The sequence below is a fragment of the Elephas maximus genome, chromosome 8 (assembly GCF_024166365.1).
Source record: "Elephas maximus indicus isolate mEleMax1 chromosome 8, mEleMax1 primary haplotype, whole genome shotgun sequence".
NCBI classification, from domain to species: domain Eukaryota; kingdom Metazoa; phylum Chordata; class Mammalia; order Proboscidea; family Elephantidae; genus Elephas; species Elephas maximus.
The window spans coordinates 12,392,867-12,412,925 of NC_064826.1; the positions used below are offsets into that span (position 1 = coordinate 12,392,867).

A 20,059-nucleotide genomic window follows, 5' to 3' on the forward strand; every position below is an offset into this window, starting at 1 on the left:
AAGGATCGCCTGGTGGATTTGAACTGCCGACCTTTTGGTTAGCAGTGGTAGCACTTGACCACCACACCACCAGTGTCAGATAAGTGATTTACAAATATTTCTCCTAGTATATACTTTGAGGAGCCCTGGTAGTGCACTGGTTAAAGTGCTTAGCTTCTAACTGAAAGGTCCATGGTTCGAACCCACCAGATGTGGCAGTCCGCTTCCATAAAGATGTACCGCCTTGGAAACCCTATGGGGCAGTTCTCCTCTCCTTTGGTGTCACTATGAGTTGGAATTGACTCAACAGCCCTGAGTTTTTGGAGTATGTACTTTTTGTCTTTTCATTATCTTAACAATGTCTTTTGTAGTGCAAATATTTTAACTTTTGACAAAGTCATAATTATAAAATTTTGTTGTTGTTGTTATGGAGCTCTGTTTTTGGTATCATATCCAAGAACTTTTTGTCTGATTTCTTCTTTGTTCTCTCCTAAAAGTTTTATGGTTTTACTTTTTATATTTTGGTCTATGATCTGTTTTTCGTTAATTTTTGTATGATGTGAGGCTTAGGTCAAGGGTCGTTTTTTGCCTACAGATGACCAATTGTTCAAATACCATTTGTTGCAAAGACTATCCTTCTTCACTGGATTGCGTTACAACCTTGTCAAAAATCTATTGACCATATATATGAGGATCCATTTATGGACTCTGGTCAAGCAATGATACGATGGAGAAGGAAAAAAAAAAGCAGCTGTGATTCATCCCACTCTCTTGGGACCATGGCTCCTCTGAGCAGAAAAGAAGGTTCCCGTCCCTCGTAGTTTTAGGTAACTGAAGGCTCCCCGTTGCTGCTGTAATACTGCCAGTGCAGTGAAATTGCCTGCGAGGGCTGTGCCACAAGAGAGGACGTAGAAGAAAAACAAAAGAGCGATGGGGAATTCCCCCAGTTTCTCTGAGCATCCAGAGTCCCTATTCTTGTCCCTCCAGCCAGAGTTTCTTTTGGCTCCCTCTGTCTGTGTCCAAAGTCCAGTTCCAGCTGCGTGCTGCCTGGAGTCCAGACCAGAGATTGTGCGAGGGGAAAAAAGAGACTCTCACCACCAGTTCCCTGCACTATAAATCCTGTCCTGCTTCCCTGATTTGCAGCTGTCATTTACTGTTCAGTGGGAAAGAAAGAGTGGCCAGTGCTTCTCTATTTTACTCAGGACCATGACATCTCTAAAAAAACCCAGTGCCGTTGAATTGATTCCAACTCATAGTGACCCTGTAGGACAGGGTGGAAATGTCCCATAGAGTTTCCAAGGCTTTAAATCTTTATGGAAGCCAACTGCCACGTCTTTCTCCCTCGGAGCAGCTGGTGGGTTTGAGCTGCCAACCTTTCGGTTAGCAGCCAAGCGGTTTAACCACTGCACCACCAGGGCTCCCTACCGTCTTTTGAAGCAGAGGGCTATCACACCACAGTGTTCCCTTCTACCCACTGCAGTTCCTCAGAGATTGACTTCGCCAAAGTCAGCAAAATCAACTCTGCAAAAAGACCAGGGCGTTTTGAACTACAACCAACATATGTTAACTGTGCTGTGCCGTCTTGCCCAGCAGTTAATGATTTAAACATGAATATTATGTTTCCCAACACTAAATTGTGTGGGTTTGGTTGCTACTTTGAGAAGGCAGAGTTAGGCACAGGATCTCTGAAGAGTATGAAGTCCTCTGTAACCGCAAGCTGACTGTGATTCAACATTCTAAAATGAGGGCTTCTTGGGAAAGGATGAAAGGAAACTGGTTTCCCTTGGAAGAAGAAAGGGAGCTTTACTAAGAGAAACGCCAAGTTTTGATTATGTCTGTTTTTTAAAATGGTTCTGTTTTGGGTTGAGCTTAAGAATTGTGTTGTTGAGAAACTGCCCCAACAGAGCAGGGGATCTTGAGTCTTCATGACCGAAGAAAACATAAATCTGCCCCAGGGAGTCTAACCTTTGCATGCCCCTGAGCAGGGGACCACTAGAAGTACTGTCTAGAATTCTGTACTTCTTCTCTCCAACTGGTCACATCAAAGCTTTGGTTCTAAAATTGTCTTGAATTTGAGTAATTTTCTACAAAAGATCTGTTGACTTTATTTATCAAATACTGGCCTTTACATGGAGTTCCTGGTGGTGCAAATGGTTAACTCGCTTGGCTGCTAACTGGAAAAGTTGGTGGTTCAAGTCCACCCAGAGGTACCTTGGGTGGCCTGGCCATCTACCTCCAAAAAATCAGCCATTGAATACTTCTACCCTGACACACATGGGGGCGCCATGAGTCGAAACTGACTCAGTGGAAACTGGTGGAGGTGGTGAGATTTGATCTGCTTTACTCAGACCCTTTCTCTTTTCTTCTTCTCTCTCTAAAAGTCCCTTCTCCGCCATACCCTGTACTCCATCAGGGAGTAGCAAAACCATCATCGGCAAAGTAGAAACGTACCTGACAATATGCTAAGTGCTTCACATTGTGATCAAAGTTCGTAGTTGTTGTTAACTGCCATCAAGGTGGCCCGCAACTCATGGCGACCCCATGCACATCTAAACAAAATGCGGCCTGATCCTGCACTGTCCTCGTGATTGGAGGTGGACTGGGCTGTTGTGACCCGTAGGGTTTCCACTGGCTGATTTCCTGAAGTAGGTCACCAGGCCTTTCTTCCTTTTCTGTCTTAGCCTGGGAGCTCTGCTGAAACCTGTTCAACATCATAGCAACACACACACCTTCACTGACAGGTGGGTGGTGGCTATGTGTGAGGGGCTTTGGCTGGGAATTGAACCCAGGTCTTCCACTGTAAGTTGGGATTTCTACCACAGAACCACCAATGCTTCATGTGATCAGACTTAACACCCTAATAACTATACGTGGTAAACCAAATCCAAAACCAAACCCAGTGCTGTTGAATCGGTTCCGACTCATAACGATCCTATAGGACAGAGTAGAACTGCCCCCGCAGAGTTTCCAAGGAGGGCCTGGTAGATTTGAACTGCCGACCCTTTTATTATTAACCCAGAGGTGAGAAGACTGAGAATAATAAATGCTACGAAACTTGCCTGTGATTATGTGCTATAACCCTTTCAAGACCTAATTATTTTTCCCTTTTAATTTTTTGTTGATACTGTTGTTTTCAGTAATGGAGGGCATGCCGAATATTGAGTGTGTGAATTTTTGGCAGTAATATGGTTTTTGTTTTATGCCTCATCCCATAAATTGTACCCTTGGAATCCAGAGGTACGTGTGTATAAAACATAAAAGTTTTCAAAATTTGTGTTTTTCCTACCAAAAATTCAGTGATTCAGTCCCACCTCATACAATACCCTGTAAAACAGTCATTTATGGCGCACACTTATTTTTTCTATCTCCAGTGTTATGTAGGGCCCTTCCTGCGGCAGCACACACTGTCTGTGGTAAATAGCTCCTCAATAAACCCCAGGGGCAGAAAAAGTAAGTGGTAGCTATATGTACCATGGGTCACAAAAAGGATAAGGTGGTAAAGTTAAGGCGAAAACCCACAGCTCTGTGTTTTGAAGGTAGTGTTGAAGGCATTGAGCTCAACTGCCTGTGTAACTGGTCATTTCCCCACCTGTGAGTGCGTGTGTTTGTATACGATCTGTTTGTCTTAATCAAATCGTACTAGATGAAATCTCCCATTTTGAAGAAAATTTAGAGACTAACAAGAGCTTAGAATTTTGGTTTCAATTTTGAGTGTTTCAAACGTGTGCATCTTTGGTATTATAGCTTTGCAGTTCAAGTGTCGTTGAAAGAAAATAGCAGCATGACAAACCCTGGTTAAAAATAAATTCTCATCACAGCTACAGAATTCGAGGAGTGTTTTAGGATCATTAGTAACATGCTGAGGAGCCTGGTGGCGCAATGGTTAAGTGCTGCTCTGTTAACCAAAATGTCGGCAGTTCGAACCTACCAGCGGCTCCATGGGAGAAAAGACCTGGCAATCTGCTCCCGTAAAGATTACAGCCTAGAAAACCCTATGGGGCAGTTCTGCTCTGTCACTTGGGGTCACTATGAGTCAGAGTCGACTTGATGGCACCCAACAACAACACTAGTAATGGCTCCCAGGCTGTGAAGCAGGCTGATGGGGGTGCTGGGGCTGTGCTTGTGGTCACAGTGCAGGGGTGGACCCTGTTCCTCTATTAGCAAAGGTAAACACAGGTCTCAGCACTCAGGACAGTTATATAAGAGCCTCACACTCAGAACTCCCTCAAAATTTAAAACTGTATCCCCTTGCTTTTAAATTTATTTCTAGAGATGAATTATTCATGTATGCATAGGCGTGGAAAGTCTTATGAGTCAGAACTTCTCATGTAGCAAGAGGTCACTTCAGAAGTGAGGTGAACATTTGCGTCAGGACTCGTTGCCTTGAGGGTGTGGGCCAGGATGCAGCCATGGCTAAAGTCAGATTTGGGGGGGGCACTGTACAGGCTCCAGGTATAGTGAGCAGGGAGAAGTGGGGAGCAAAACTCGCGGATGTTTCTCTTCAAAATGAGAGCGCCTGACCTTAGAAATAACATTAGTCTAATAAGTACACAATCGCTTCTAAGATTACTCTAGATACCTTGACTTTTAGATCTGGAAATTAGGGTATAAATAGCCTGAACTGTGGTATCAAGCTAGCTGAGATTTCCAAGCCAATATGGAATTTTAGAAACTGAAAAATGAAATCCCTCCCCTTTTTCTGTCATAGTGTCTTTTTTTTTTTTCTTTTTTAACTAGTTGGAAGATTAAAACAAAGGATGATATTTCTATCAGCACATCTTTTTCAGTAGGCATCGTAAACCAAACCAGTTGCCACTGAGTCGATTTCAACTCCTGGCGACCCCATGTGTGCAGAGTAGAACAGCTCCATAGGGTCTTCAAGGGTGTGACCTTTCAGAGGTAGATCGCCAGGCCGTTCTTCCAGGATGCCTCTGGGTAGGTTTGAACCACCAACCTTTTGGTTAGTAGCTGAGCACCCAGCCCTTTGTGCCAATTTGATTGAAATCTATTTTTTTTCTGTCACCAGCTATGTGAAGTTTGATTTTTGTGTCTATTACTTGTATTAATATTTCAATTTGACATCTTTTTTTATTAAAGGATATAAGAAGGGCTGGAGAAGATCACCCCATATTTACAGCAGATTCTCAGAATTAATCATACAGATGCAATAAGGTTTTTGACCTCTCTGGACCCAAATTTATTTTCCCTAAAATAAGATGGTTGAACAAGATGGAGTTTAAGTTTTCGTTCAGATCTAAGGTGCTAAGGCATTGTCATTAAAAAAAAAAAACTACAGAAATACATAACTGAATATAAATTGAAAAGGAGTAATTCTGATCATCTTTGTGAATAAAAGATTTATTTAAAAATCAACTCTCCACCCAGAAAACAAACAAACAGAATACCTCGAGAAAGCGGCCGCTCATATCTTTAGAGAGACCATTGTAACGGCAACATTATTGATGGACTTACCACGTTCAGGGAGAAAAAAGAAATATTTCCGTTTTTACTCCAGTATTACAATAATAAAAAAAAAAATTTTTTTTTTTTTTATAGCTGGTACTATCTTCTGACAGAGAGTAGGAAGAACTCTCTAGACGTTTGCTTTGAGTGTTCCAAGAGTGTGTTTATTTAGAACTGCTTTGCTAAGGTAGTGATGAAGCGGGGTGGGAATCTCATTTGTTGGAGAGTTTGAATTGAATTACACCAGCGGCATTGAGTTTTCCTGGTCTGTCATAACACTTACGTGAAATGAAAAGAGAGTGCATTTTAAAAGGCATAAGAGAAAACACTTGTTGAAAAAAAAAATTTTTTTTTTTCTTGGGCTAGTTTTAATTAATCCCCAGAACTCGTCATCACATTCCGCATCGGAAGATGGAAATCTAAAATGAGTCGAGCTGGTTCCAAAATCGTAGCTAGCAAATTCCACCGAAATGAAAGCAGCCTTGGAAGCAGTACAAATGGGACGGACAGGGCAAAGCTTTTCAGCTTTGTGTTACAGAGACCTGCAGGTCTATTTATTTATTTTATTAATCATTTAGGCACCCTGGTGGCACAGTGATTAAGCACTCAGCTTCTAACCAAAATGTCAGAGGTTCAAACCCACCAGCTGCTCCTTGGGAGAAAGATGCAACAGCCTGCTTCCATAAAGATTGCAACCTTGCAAACCCTATGGGGCAATTGTACTCTGTCCCTCAGGGTCATTATGAATTGATTTCGATGGAAACAGGTTTGGTTTTTGGTTTGGTATTAATCATTTAGATTCTGCTGCTTTCAAGAGTGCAAATGGTTGACCAGAGCAACCAATGTGGCTATTATTGAAACCTGTTTGGTTAAATGCCCTCATACCCCTCAAATCTATACAGCAGGCACAATGAAAACCAGGATATCAAGGCAGAGATACATAGCTCTAAAACAAGAAGTCCTACAAGAAAAAAGTAATACAGCTGCTGCCCACATAGACATTGAGTTACCCACCCATCTTCACCCATCTTCAGGTTGTATGTTCCTGGAGTGATTTAGGAATAAATCTGTGGTTTCTGAGATCTCTGGCAGAATTTTGCTGGAGCTGGATCTGGGGCAGCAGGAATTTCTCTCCACAGTTCTGGAACTGATTTTCCAGGCCTGGTTTTCCAGGGTTGACCGTTCCAGGCTTGGGTGTACCAAGCCGGGCTGTTCCGGGTCTAGTTGCTCCACCCTGGAAGGTTTCTAGAAGGAAGCATCCCTGGTGATAGGAAGAGTGGACGTCCAGGGACTCTGTAGGTGCTGAGACCTGTGTCACACCACTGCTGTTCTTTGACCAGATGGTGTTTTTCTGCCACCTCTTACATTTCATTTTCTGATTCTGGAACCAGATCTTAACCTCTTTGTCACTAAGGTTCAGGACTTGGGAAAATTCTTGCATCTGCTGGAGGCTGAGGTATTTCTGTTTCTGAAATCTATCTTTGAGTATGCACAGCTGAGTCTGAGAGAACACAAGTTGGCCCTTTGAACCCACCCAGCAGCACCACGGAAGAAAGCAACCTGAAAGGTCACAGCCTTGAAAACCTTATAGAGCAGTTCTACTCTGACACTCCTGGCATTGCCACGAGTTGGGATTGTCTAGATAACAGCTGGTTTGGTTTCGGTTTGGTTTTGAGCAGCCTGAACAGTGAAGAGACCACTTCTACCTGAGGCCTCACCATGGAAAGAGAGCCAAGCAGAGAAATGAGCCACCCTTTGAAGCTGATCGATAGGGGATTGTAGGATCAGAGGGGTAGCAAAGATAGAATGAGGTGTCTAAGATCCGTCCCAACCCAGTAATGCTTTAATTCATGATCTTGTAGGGCGACCTGCAGGGGTGGCTGTCTGAAATAATTTGTAAGCCATGACACATCATAGTAACCACCTCGCAAATGGGTATCGTTCGAGGCTGGGAACGTCTCAGCTTGAACCCCAAAAGAATGAACAACTGTCGAAAAGTGCTTTCTCCAGCAAAACAGCCTGGGCAGTGCGAGCTCATGAGTGACTGCCAATGTGATTTTGGTCTATCCTTGGCCCCAGATTCAAAAACTCCTGCAAATTCAGTTCCAACTCATGAAGCGTTAGTTTCCACCCCAGGCAGAAGGCAACTGAATTATTAGGGTTCTGTCTGAACTCGGCAAGTGTCAAGAACTCATCTAAAGCTCTGTTCAGAAGCCCTGATTCAACTTGGCTTATACTGTTTAATACAAAGAAGCTCTCTTGGATGTGTTTCTGGGTAGGTTATTGTCCGTGACAACTTGAAAATGTCACAGGGTAAATAGCAATTTCTAGGAAGTTGCTAAAGGGAGTCACTGAGTGGGAATGCCTTGATCAGGCCCAGCTTAATAACGGATGTAAGGGGGTGATGATAAATGTTCCAGGTTCACTCTGTTTAATTAAAGAACAAACTCAGAAGCCGAACCGGTTGCCATTGAGTCAATTCAGTAGAACTGTGCTCCACAGGGTTTTTGATGGCTGAATTTTTGGAAGTAAGTACCATGGCTGCCTTCTGAGGCACTCCTGGGTGGACTTGAACCTCCGACCTTTTGGTTGAGCGCTGAGTACGTGAACCATTTGTACCACCCAAGGACGTCATTAAAGCATAGATGGTCCTGAAATAATCTACTTGCCTGTTTGTCAGGGACACTTACAATTTGTCTGAACTTGCTTTCCCCTGTCATTTTATTTGTGTGGATGCCACTAGAGACAAGAGAATAAGAGAGCATAAGCCAGCCTGGACATACCTGTTGGTCCAGAGAGCCAGGTGGGCAGAGGGTGGGGTGGACAGCAAAGCAGGGCGGGCTCCACAAAGAGAAGCCAGGAATGAGTAGCTGGGAGACCCTCTTACCCCAAACTGTGCTGAAGCCTTAGGGCCGTGCTCAGTGCCAGAGGAGCTGAACCTTGTTCATGCCGTTCATTTATTTGTTCAGAGCATTAAAGGGAACCGTCGTGGGCCAGCTCTGGTCTGGGTGCTGGACTTGCACAGAGGAGTCAGAGATGGACTTCCATGTTGCAAATCCACCTGAGAAATTAGTATTTTAATCAAAGTCTGTCCATAAATTAAGGGCCAGTTCAAATGAATTTAAAGATTGGTAAGAAACATACTTTGTTGTATTTATTTTAGGATTGGGGAAAAATTGCACCTTTGCCTTGCTTGAAAGAGATTAAGGCCATTTGTTTTCATGATCATTAAGTCAGGCCTGAAGGGAGAAGGGCAGACAGAGCTGTGATGGTTTCCTGCATCACAAAGAAGAGCCAACTCTGTATGTCTGAGTAACAGATGCGGGGTTAAGTAGAGTTCCCTGTGAAACCCAGTGAGTCTGCAGGGGCCTGACTTACACCTCGCCACCCAGGCCATGCCAAGGAAACAGCATATGAAACCGGGCTCTTCACCAGGTACAAGACGTTGCAGAACTATGGGACTAACTTTACACAAAGCTGGGGCTCCTCTGCAGCACAGATGAGGACTGATATCCTTCAGACCTTTAAGTAAAGGATCTTCAAGCATTCCCAGGTCCCTCTTGAGTTCTTACCCAGCAGACTATAGATAGCCATGTAACTCGGAATCGGTCTCCCTGCCAGTGTCCACAGACTCTCAAACCTACTAAGATTTCTTATCGACTAACCACTAATTAGAGGTGGCTGACTCTGGCTTCAGCTAGGATGCTATTATCCAGGGCTGCATCAGGAATATAGGGCTTATGGGAATTGAAGATTGAATCAAAGAATAGAGGAGTATGTGGTCATATTCAGGGTGCATCCCCAGAAGTAGCAAAAAAAAAGAAAGCAGGGTGGTGATAATCATGATAATCAGGATTATTATTATTATTTTTGAACACGTTATTTTATTAAGTAGCCCTGGTGGCGCAATGGTTCAAAGACTCGGCTACTAACCTAAAGATCAGCAGTTCAAGCCCACCAGCTGCTCCGTGGGAGAAAGATGTGGCAGTCAGCTCCGTAAAGATTACATGTTGTTGTTAAGTGCCGTCAAGTCAGTTCTGACTCATAGTGACGTCCCTGCGTATAACAGAATGAAACACTGTCCAGTCCTGCACCATCCTCACAATCATTGCTACGTTTGAGTCCATTGTTGCAGCCACCATGTCAATCCATCTTGTCGATGGTCTTCCTCTTTTTCTCTGACCCTTTGCTTTACCAAGCATGATGTCCTTATCCAGGGACTGGCCCCTCCTGATAATGAGTTCAAAGTACGTGAGACGAAGTCTTGTCATCCTTGCTACTAAGGAGCATTCTGGCTGTACTTCTTCCAAGACAGATTTGTTCATTGTTCTGGCAGTCTATGGTATATTCAGTATTCTTTGCCAACATCATAATTCAAATGCATCAATTCTTCTTCGGTCCCTTATTCATTGCCCAGCTTTCGCATGCATATAAGGCAATTGAAAATCCCATGATTTGGATCAGGTGCACCTTAGTCCTCAAAGTGACACTTTTGCTTTTCAACGTTTTAAAGAGGCTTTTTGCAGCAGATTTGCCCAATGCAATAGGTCGTTCAATTTCTTGACTGCTGCTTCCATGGGTGTTTATTGTGGATCCAAGTAAGATGAAATCCTTGACAACTTCAGTCTCTTCTCTGCTTATCATGATGTTACTTTATTGGTCCAGTTGTGAGGATTTTTGTTTTATGTTGAAGTATAATCCGTACTGAAGGCTGTAGTCTCTGATCTTATCAATAAGTGCTTCAAGTCCTCTTCGTGTTCAGCAAGCAAAGGTGTGTCATCTGTATATCGCATGTTGTTAACGAGTCTTCTTCCAGTCCTGAAGTCCTGTTCTTCTTCTTGTAGTCCAGCTTGTCAGATTATTTGCTCAGTATACAGATCCAGTAAGTGTGGTGAAGAGATATACAATACTGACGCACAACTTTCTTGATTTTAAATCAGGCAGTATCTCCTTGTTCTGTTCAAATGATTGCCTCTTGGTCTATGTACAGGTTCCACATGAGCACGATTAAATATTCTTGAATTCCCATTCTTTGCAATGTTATCCATAATTTGTTATGATCCACACAGTTGAATGCCTTTGCATAGTCAATAAAACACAGGTAAACATCTTTCTGGTATTCTCTGCTTTCAGCCAAGACCCATCTGACATCAGCAATGAAATTCCTCATTCCACATCCTCTTCTGAACCTGGCTTGATTTTCTGGTGGTTCCCTGTCAATGTACTGCTACAACCATTTTTGAATTATCTCCAGCAAAATTTTACTTGCATGTGATATTAATGATATTGTTTGATAATATCTGCATTCGAGTGGATCGCTTTTGTTTGGAATGGGCACAAATATGGATCTTTTCCAGTTGGTTGCCCGGGTAGCTGTCTTCCAAATTTCTTGGCATAGATGAATGAGCACCTCCAGTGCTGCATCCGTTTGTTGAAACATCTCAATTGGTATTCCGTCAGTTCCTGGAGCTTTGCTTTTTGCCAATGCCTTCAGTGCAGCTTGGACTTCTTCCTTCAATACCATAAGTTCTTGTTCATATGCTACTTCCTGAAATGGTTCAATATCGACCAATTCTTCAAGATTACATGCAGCCTCAGAAACCCTATAGGACAGTTCTACTCTGTCCTGTAGTGTCACTATGAGTCAGAATCGACTTGACGGCAGTGGGTTTGGTTTTGTTTTTTGTGTGTGTTATTTTATTTACCAGGACCATGTTGAGGAGCCCTGGTGGTGCAGTGGTTAAAGTGCTTATCTGCTAACCAAAAGGTTGGCAGTTTGAACCCACCAGCCGCTCTGTGGGAGAAAAGATTTATCCTTGGAAACCCTATGGGGCAATTCTACTCTAACTCAATGGCAGTGGTTCTAGTTTTGATTTTATGCTGCTTTCCTTACATGTGTATTCTCATTCAATACTCAATACAATCTTCTTATCACTCCCATTTTTTAGTTCAGAAATTGTGTTTAGAGAAGGTAACTTCAGAATTCTCAAACACATATTAACGTATGGAGCTCAGTTTGTAACCCAGGCATCTCTGAGTATTCACCCTGCTGTGCCCTGTGCTGTCTTGTCTTACCATGAAAGGTATTACTCTTATAGCATTCAGGCTTCCAATGAGAAGCAGGAATTATGTGGATCAGTGGCCTAGAAACAACCCCAACCCCTTCATCTGTAGAATATGACGAGAAAGAGACTGGAATAAGGGGAGTCTTTTATCAGCTGGGAGATACAAAATGTAGTGAAGGAATGGACTGGAAGGATGAAGAGGTTTGGGAGCATACAGGTTACCCCAATGCATTGGAATTGCATATAAAACCCCTTGCCGTCCAGTTGATTCCGACTCATAGAAACCCCAAAGAACAGAGTAGAACTGCCCCACTGGGTTTCCAAGGAGTGGCTCGTAGATTCAAACTGCCAGCCTTTTGGTTAGCAGTGAGCTCTTAACCACTGTGCTACCGGGGCTCCAGAATTCCACATAAGACCAGTAAAAACCAGTTATTGGTGCTGTCTATGTGGAGAGTAGAGTAGCGAGGGCTCAACATGAGCTGCGTAATAGTGAGAGTCAGGCATTGTCTGGATGGAAGTCCACCTCCCCGCAGGCATTGCTGGGTGTTAGGTGTGCGGGATGTGGGTAAGGGGCAAGCTGGTCTAGAGGGTTTTGAAGGCACCTATGGACGACATAAAGAGAGGTGTTCCTGTTGGGATCCTTGAGAGGTCGTTGGTGGGGGAAGGTTGGGAGTTAAGCCCAGAGATGTAACTTCTGCTCTGCCTAAGGGGCCTCATCTCAAGGATTCAGAGGAAATTAGTGAGAAGGCAGCAGTTTGAGGTCGCTTCCCCAATTTCAGAGGGGTCTCCCAGATCCCCAGAACCGTTGTAGGAACCGTGAGAGGCTCCAGAGAATTTGGGATTAGTGCCCAATACAGAGCCCAAGTGGGTATGGGAGTAGCTTGTGATAGCTGTTGGGCCTAAGTCAAACACATTTTGATCCAGGTGGTTATTCTCTTCAATGCTCTACTAACTTTCTTGGCAACATTTAGTTTTAGAAAACTAACAGCAATGCTATTTCCCAGACTCCAAGAAGCAGCTTTGTCATCCTCCACCTTCAGCCAGCCATTAGTGGGACACTAATATATTTTGACATAAAGGAACACAATTAAATTACTTGGCCTTCATTTGATCTGTGTGCTTTTTCTCCCCTGTGTTCTAGCTGTCTGTTGTCATGTTGCTAGTTGGCCTGTAAAACACCAGGAAGAAGACCTAGGCCCGTAGGGTGTTCTGACACCAGCCAAGCCAGACAGCTTTCCCCTAGAGGAAGCCCAACAGCTTGTCAGGGATGCCCAGGGAGGTTCTTGTAGATGCCGTAAACCTCATACAACATCTGGCAGCAGCAGATGGTATTGTTTGCTAGGAAGAACCTTGACTAGGAGAGCCGTTTTCAGAATAATTATAGTGATATTAGCTAAAATCTGTTGAACGCTTGTCCCTGTGTGGTGCAGACATTCAACCTGCTAGGCTGCTACCTGAAAGGTTGGTGGTTTAAGTCCACCCAGGCACCTGGAAGAAAGGCCTAGCGATCTGCTTTTGAAAACTCAGCCACTGAAACGCTGTGGACACACATGAGGTCTCCAGGAGTTGGAATCGACTCAACAGCAGCTGGTCATAGAGCACTTAGGATGTGCCAGGCAGTTTTCTAAACACATTATGTGTATTGACTCATTTCATTCTCACAATACCCCGTGAGGTAGATGGTGTTTTTTCTCCCACTTTACCTATAAGGAAACTGAGGAACAAAGATTCCTGACTGGCTGTCACTAGCAGAACCTTATTTTTTTTTAATTCAAACCCAGGCCTTCTGACTGGGAGCTGAGGCTCCTATTCACCTAATGTGCTGCCCTCCATACTTACTGTCTACACCCACTCCTAAAACCAAACCCATTGCTGTCGAGTTGATTCTGACTTATAGCGACCCTATAGGACGGAGTAGAACTGCCGCATAGGGTTTCCAAGGCTGGAATCTTTATGGAAGCAGACTGCCACATCTTTCTCTCCATGGAGCGGCTGGTGGGTTTGAACCGCCTACCTTTTGGTTAGCAGCCAAGTACTTAACCACTGCACACCAGGGCTCCTTCCTATCTACACCAGAAAAAAAAAAAAAAAAACAAAAAAAACACCAGAGTTGAGAATAATTCAGAGTGCCCACCATGGACCCTGTGCTCTAAAGCCTTCAATTTGTTGATGGGCCTCATCTGGGGCAACATCTGGGTGCAGGCAGACACCAGATTCACAAATTGGAAGTCTGGGCATAAGCACACCTCTGCTGGTGGGAAAGTGGGGTGCTCCACGGGTTGTTGGAGAAGATGGGAGGTGAGAGCTTGAGAGTGAACATGCAGGAGGCAGATGGGAGAAGGTGGGAGTGGTGGGCGAGGGTCTCCATTTTCCCCCATGTTGCTTAGCTGGTCATTTAGGAGGTGCGGCCGGACAGTATGTGAATCAATTTGTGATCTGGAAAGTTCTATTCAAATGATAGTTCCTGTTGCGTGTCCATGGTGTGCCACCTGCGAGTCAGGAAATTAGTGGGAAACCCTGGTTTAGGAACAACAGGATGTGGGTCAGAGGCCGTAGGTGGGAAACGGGTTCGGAAGTGTGTGCACTGGGAACAGACACTAACAGATCTTGTGGAAGGTGGTGCTCAGAGTCAGGGGAGCTCCATGGAAGGGGAGTGCAGTGACTGGTCTGCTGTTGTCATCTGACTCCTGTTTCCCACCAGGCAGCTGATGTGTATGGAGTCCCTGAGTGGTGCAAAGAGTCAACGTGCTTGGCTGCTAAAGAAAAGCTTGGAGATTTGAGTCCACCCAAAGGCACCTCAGAAGGGCCTGGTGATCCACTTCTGAACACCCTGTGGAGCACAGTTCTACTCTGACACATATGGGGTCACCGTGAATTGGGGTCAACTCTATGGCAACTGATTAGATGCTGCTGTAACCTTAGTTCTGATACCTCCAGTCCACTTGGAGAAGACCAGAGCCCACTGCCATTAGAGCGACTGTTTCTTGAAAAATGTTTGGGTAGGGCTTCTTTCCCCTCCGCCCTCCCCTACTCCCGTGACGGAGTACACGGTGCACCTCATTCTCTGCTTCAAGCCTTTCTCTTATCTGCATCTGCTGTGCTTATAGGAAAATACTTGATAATTACAGTCTTTGCAGATAACTTGGGTGAAGTTGAGAATAAAACAATCAGACCTCCTTAATTTTGGGGAAGGCATTTGGTACTGACATTCTGTGGTCATTCTGCTAATTGCTGAAACTCTTTGCTATCTACAGACAGTCCCTAGCTTATGGACAACTCGTACTTGCCCTTTACTGTTATCATAAATTTGCCCTCACTTTGAGTTGATTGAACCAACCCTTACTCGCAACAAATTCTTCATCACAATCACTCTCACTTGCTGCATGTGCAGCGTTTAAATCATTGAAAAGCCTTCGATCCTTTTCGTGTGCTAAAGTCAGGCTAAATAAGACCTGTGTGCACCTGTTTCAATTAACCTAAAAATTCGACTTAAAGACATATTAGGAATGGATCCCCTTTGTAACCCAGAGACTGCCTGTACTCACATCTAGCACCTAACACTCTTCACAATATCCCTTTTGAGTTTCACTCTTGTCCTGAGTTGTCATTTATTTATGTATTGACATACTTTTGAGCTAACTTATTTTACTGAAAAGAACGCTAACTTATTTTTCTGAAAAGAATGATAGTCAGTGTAAAATAATCCCCAAATCTCCCCAGATAGAGATAACCACGCTGAACAGCTTGTTGAACATTTCTCCAAAACGTCTTTGTGTATACAAACTCCCCAAATGCACAATTTATATGAGGGAGATTATGCTGTCTGTAATTCTCTGTGACTTGTTTTCACTTAGCAGTATTTTGTGGTCTCTAGACTTCCCTCTGGATGACTGTAGTTCTGCATACTCATTTATAATAGATGCCTAGTGTCCTCTTGTTTGAATGTCCCACAGTCTACTTAACCACACCCTGTTGATTGTTTATTGACAGAGAGTCTGAGCACCTGGAGACCATATGACTCGTGAATCTAGGCTTGATGGTTTTGCCATCAAATCCAAGGGGCTCCTGGTATTTATCCTTTGACTGGAGAGTGTGAACTCCTCAGAGGGTGTTGCATAAAGAAATGTGAATCTGATGATGAAGTGCCCAAGGCTCTTTGCCCAGCTCAGCCACTTAGTAGCTATGTGACTTTAAAAACACTTCACGTAGGGACCAGACCAGAAAATCCATTGCTGTAGAGCCAATCCCAACTCATAGCCACCCTACAGGACAGAGGAGAACTGCCCCATAGAGTTTCCAAGGAGCGGCTGGTAGATTCAAACTACCGACCTTTGGGTCGGCAGCTGAGCTCTTAAGCACAGTGCCACTAGGGCTCCTCACTTAGGGACAGATTACCCAAAAAGCAAGGTACGCATATGTTTACTTGTGCTTACTTACTAATCTGTAGTGCACAATTTCAACTGTTTTCCACCACCTTTCCCATGTGAAATTGTTGTTGTTGTTAGGTGTAGTAGAGTTGGTTCCGACTCATAGCGACCCTGTGCACAACAGAACGAAACACTGCCCGGTCCTGCGCCATCCTCACAATCGTTATGCTTCAGCTCATTGTTCCAGCCACCGTGTCAATCCACTTTGTGGAGGGTCTTTCTCTTTTCTGCTGACCCTGTACTCTGCCAAGCATGATGTCCTTCTCCAGGGACTGATCCCTCCTGACAGCATGTCAAAGTATGTAAGACGCAGTCTCGCCATCGTTGCCTCTATGGAGCATTCTGGCTGCACTTCTTCCAAGACAGATTTTTTCTTTCTTTTGGCAGTCTTGTGATATATTCAATATTCTTCGCCAACACCACAATTCAAAGGCGTCAACTCTTCTTCGGTCTTCCTTATTCATTGTCCAGCTTTCACATGCATATGATGAGATTGAAAATACCATGGCTTCTGTCAGGTGCACCTTAGTCTTCAGGGTGACATCTTTGCTCTTCAACACTTTGAAGAGGTCCTTTGCAGCAGATTTGCCCAATGCAATGCGTCGCTTGATTTCTTGACTGCTGCTTCCATGGCTGTTGATTGTGGATCCAAGTAAAATGAAATCCTTGACACCTTCAATCTTTTCTCCGTTTATCATGATGTTGCTCATTGGTCCAGTTGTGAGGATTTTTGTTTTCTTTATGTTGAGGTGTAATCCATACTGAAGGGTGTGGTCTTTTATCTTTATTAGTAAGTGCTTCAAGTCCTCTTCACTTTCAGCAAGCAAGGTTGTGTCATCTGCATAACACAGGTTGTTAATGAGTCTTCCTCCAATCCTGATGCCCTGTTCATCTTCATATAGTCCAGCTTCTCAGATTATTTGCTCAGCATACAGATTGAGTAAGCACCTCCAGTGCTGCATCCATTTGTTGAAACATCTCAGTTGATATTCCATCAATTCCTGGAGCCTTGTTTTTCGCCAATGCCTTCAGAGCAGCTTGGACTTCTTCCTTCAGTACCATCGGTTCCTGATCATATGCCACCTCTTGAAATGGTTGAGTATCGACTAATTCTTTTTGGTATAATGACTCTGTATATTCCTTCTATCTTCTTTTGATGCTTCCTGGGTCGTTTAATATTTTCCCCATGGAATCCTTCACTATTGCAACTCGAGGCTTGAATTTTTTCTTCAGTTCTTTCAGCTTGAGAAACGCCAAGCGTGTTCTTCCCTTTTGGTTTTCCATCTCTAGCTCTTTGCACATGTCATTATAATACTTTACTCTGTCTTCTCGAGACGCCCTTTGAAATCTTCTGTTCAGTTTGTTTACTTCATCAATTCTTCCTTTTGCTTTAGCTGCTCGATGCTCAAGAGCAAGTTCAGAGTCTCCTCTGACATCCATCTTGGTCTTTTCTTTCTTTCCTGTCTTTTCAGTGACCTCTTGCTTTCTTCATGGATGATGTCCTTGATGTCATTCCACAATTCGTCTGGTCTTTGGTCAGTAGTGTTCAATGCATCAAATCTATTCTTCAGATGATCTCTAAATTCAGGTGGGATATACTCAAGGTCATATTTTGGCTCTTGTGGACTTGCTTTGATTTTCTTCAGTTTCAGCTTGAACTTGCATATGAGCAATTGATGGTCTGTTCCACAGTCAGCCCCTGGCCTTGTTCTGACTGATGATATTGAGCTTTTCCATCGTCTCTTTCCACAGATGTCATCAATTTGATTTCTGTGTGTTCCATCTGGCGAGGTCCGTGTGTATAGTCGCTGTTTATGTGGTAAGAGAAGGTTTTTGCAATGAAGAAGTCGGTCTTGCAAAATTCTATCATTCGATCTCTGGCATTGTTTCTATCACCAAGGCCATATTTTCCAACTACTTATCCTTCTTCTTTGTTTCCAACTTTCGCATTCCAATCGTCAGTAATTATCAGTATATCTTGACTGCATGTTCAATCAATTTCAGACTGCAGCAGCTGATAAAAATCTTCTGTTTCTTCAACTTTAGCCCTAGTGGTTGGTGTGTAAATTTGAATAATAGTCGTATTAACTGGTCTTTCTTGTAGGTGTATAGATTTTATCCTGTCACTGACAGCGTTGTACTTCAGCATAGATCTTGAAATGTTCTTTTTGACAATGAATGCAACAGCATTCCTCTTTGAGTTGTCATTCCCAGCATAGTAGACTATATGATTGTCTGATTCAAAATGGCCAATACCAGTCTATTTCAGCTCACTAATGCCTAGGATATTGATGTTTATGCATTCCATTTCATTTTTGATGATTTCCGATTTTCCTAGATTCATACTTTGTACATTCCAGGTTCTGATTATTAACGGATGTTTGCAGCTGTTTCTTCCCATTATGAGTCATGTCGCATCAGCAAATGAAGGTCCTGAAAGCTTTACTCCATCCACATCATCAAGGTCAACTCTACTTTGAGGAGGCAGCTTTTCCCCAGTCATGTTTTGAGTGCCTTCCAACCTGGGGGGCTCATCTTCCAGCACTGTATCAGACAATGTTCTGCTGCTATTCATAAGGTTTTCACTGGCTAATGCTTTTCAGAAGTAGACTGCCGGGTCCTTCTTCCTAGTCTGTCTTAGTCTGGAAGCTCAGCTGAAACCTGTCCTCCGTGGGTGACCCTGCTGGTATCTGAATACCAGTGGCATAGCTTCCAGCATCACAGCAACACACAAGCCCCCACAGTACGACAAACTGACAGAGACGTGGGGGATGTGAAATTGAGCACTATAGATTAGTAAGTAAACACAATTAGGCCTATGTGTACCTTGCTTACTGTAAGCTCATTTCTACCTGGTTTATAGGTTAATCCACCCCGATCACCACTCTGAGCCTCAGTATCCTGATCTGTAAATTATGGTTTGGAGATGCATGATATTTCAGGTCTGTTCCACTAATTTACATACATTGTGTTGCTATCGAACCATCTCTTCCGTTACTCCTGAAACACTCATGTCAGTTTTATTTGCATGCCTGTTCAGTGTCCAGCACGGAGTAGACACTCAACAGACACACTCTGAATGAATGGGTGACAGAGCCATTGCATCTGTGTTCTCAGCCTTCCCCCAGAAATGCCCATCTCTATGGTTTTGTACTGGTTTAGCTTTTAATCTAGTGAGCTTCAGACATGCTTGCCTGTCTACCATCTCTCCTTAGAATTCGTACATTTCTATCTAGACTTTGAAATAGTCACAGCTTCAGCTTGTGTGCGTGTGTGTGTATGGAGGGGAGTACTGTGTGTGGCTGTGTGTATGTATCTTTGTACTTGGATAGATAACGTGTTACTTTTCAGTGAGTAGAGTGTGAGTCTGTACTATATTTTGCCCTAAATGAGGTTTTAGACAAGAGAATGAGATTAAATTATTTTTTCTCTCCCTCCCTGGAGTTGTGCTGAAGTTAAATGAGTGCGTATACACGCGTGTGTGTGTTTGATGTGGAGGTAGAGGTGCCCTGATAATATTTTTAAAGTATCTCCTCCTTCCCCTACCCGCTTCCTTTCTTTCTCTTTTCCTCCCTCCCTCCCTTCCACCCATTTTTCTGTCTGCCATCCATCCACTGAAATGAATTGAAGAGCAATGCTATCCTTTCTAGTCAATGGTGATGGTTATTCCATAATATAAGAAAGGAGAAGCAACCCTCTATTTGTACCAATGAAATCTTCGTATAATAGGCACTGTGGAAGGACAAGTGGGAATTGTGTTATATTATCTTAACATATTAAATAAATGTACTGATTCATACTAGTGGTGATGAACACTAAATTATTTCACTCAACTAATGCCCACAATGAAGTGTTTTGAAAGTGTTACTTAAGAAAATCTAAAGAGTCTTAAAAAAAGGATTCTGAGGGAGAACAGGAGACTTCAGAAGGCTTGGTTCTTCCCCCTTAAATGTTGAATATGTGTCCTGAACTGCATATTAAATTCATTACATGCCCCGTTACCTTCCTAAAGAAACAACACTGTTGATCATTTAAATTTTTTCTTCATTTTGGGGTGTCCAGAGGCACCATCTCAGGAGGCATTGCTTTTAGTATGCTTTAACTGAGAATGCTGGGGTGTGTAGG

At 43.4% G+C, this 20,059-nt stretch overlaps 1 protein-coding gene across 1 annotated transcript in view; it reads left to right on the forward strand.

The window, feature by feature from the left end:
* The window catches only part of DGKI (diacylglycerol kinase iota), a 491,936-nt gene that overhangs the window by 327,775 nt on the left and 144,102 nt on the right, over positions 1-20,059 (forward strand). The gene's annotated exons all lie outside the window — the stretch shown is intronic.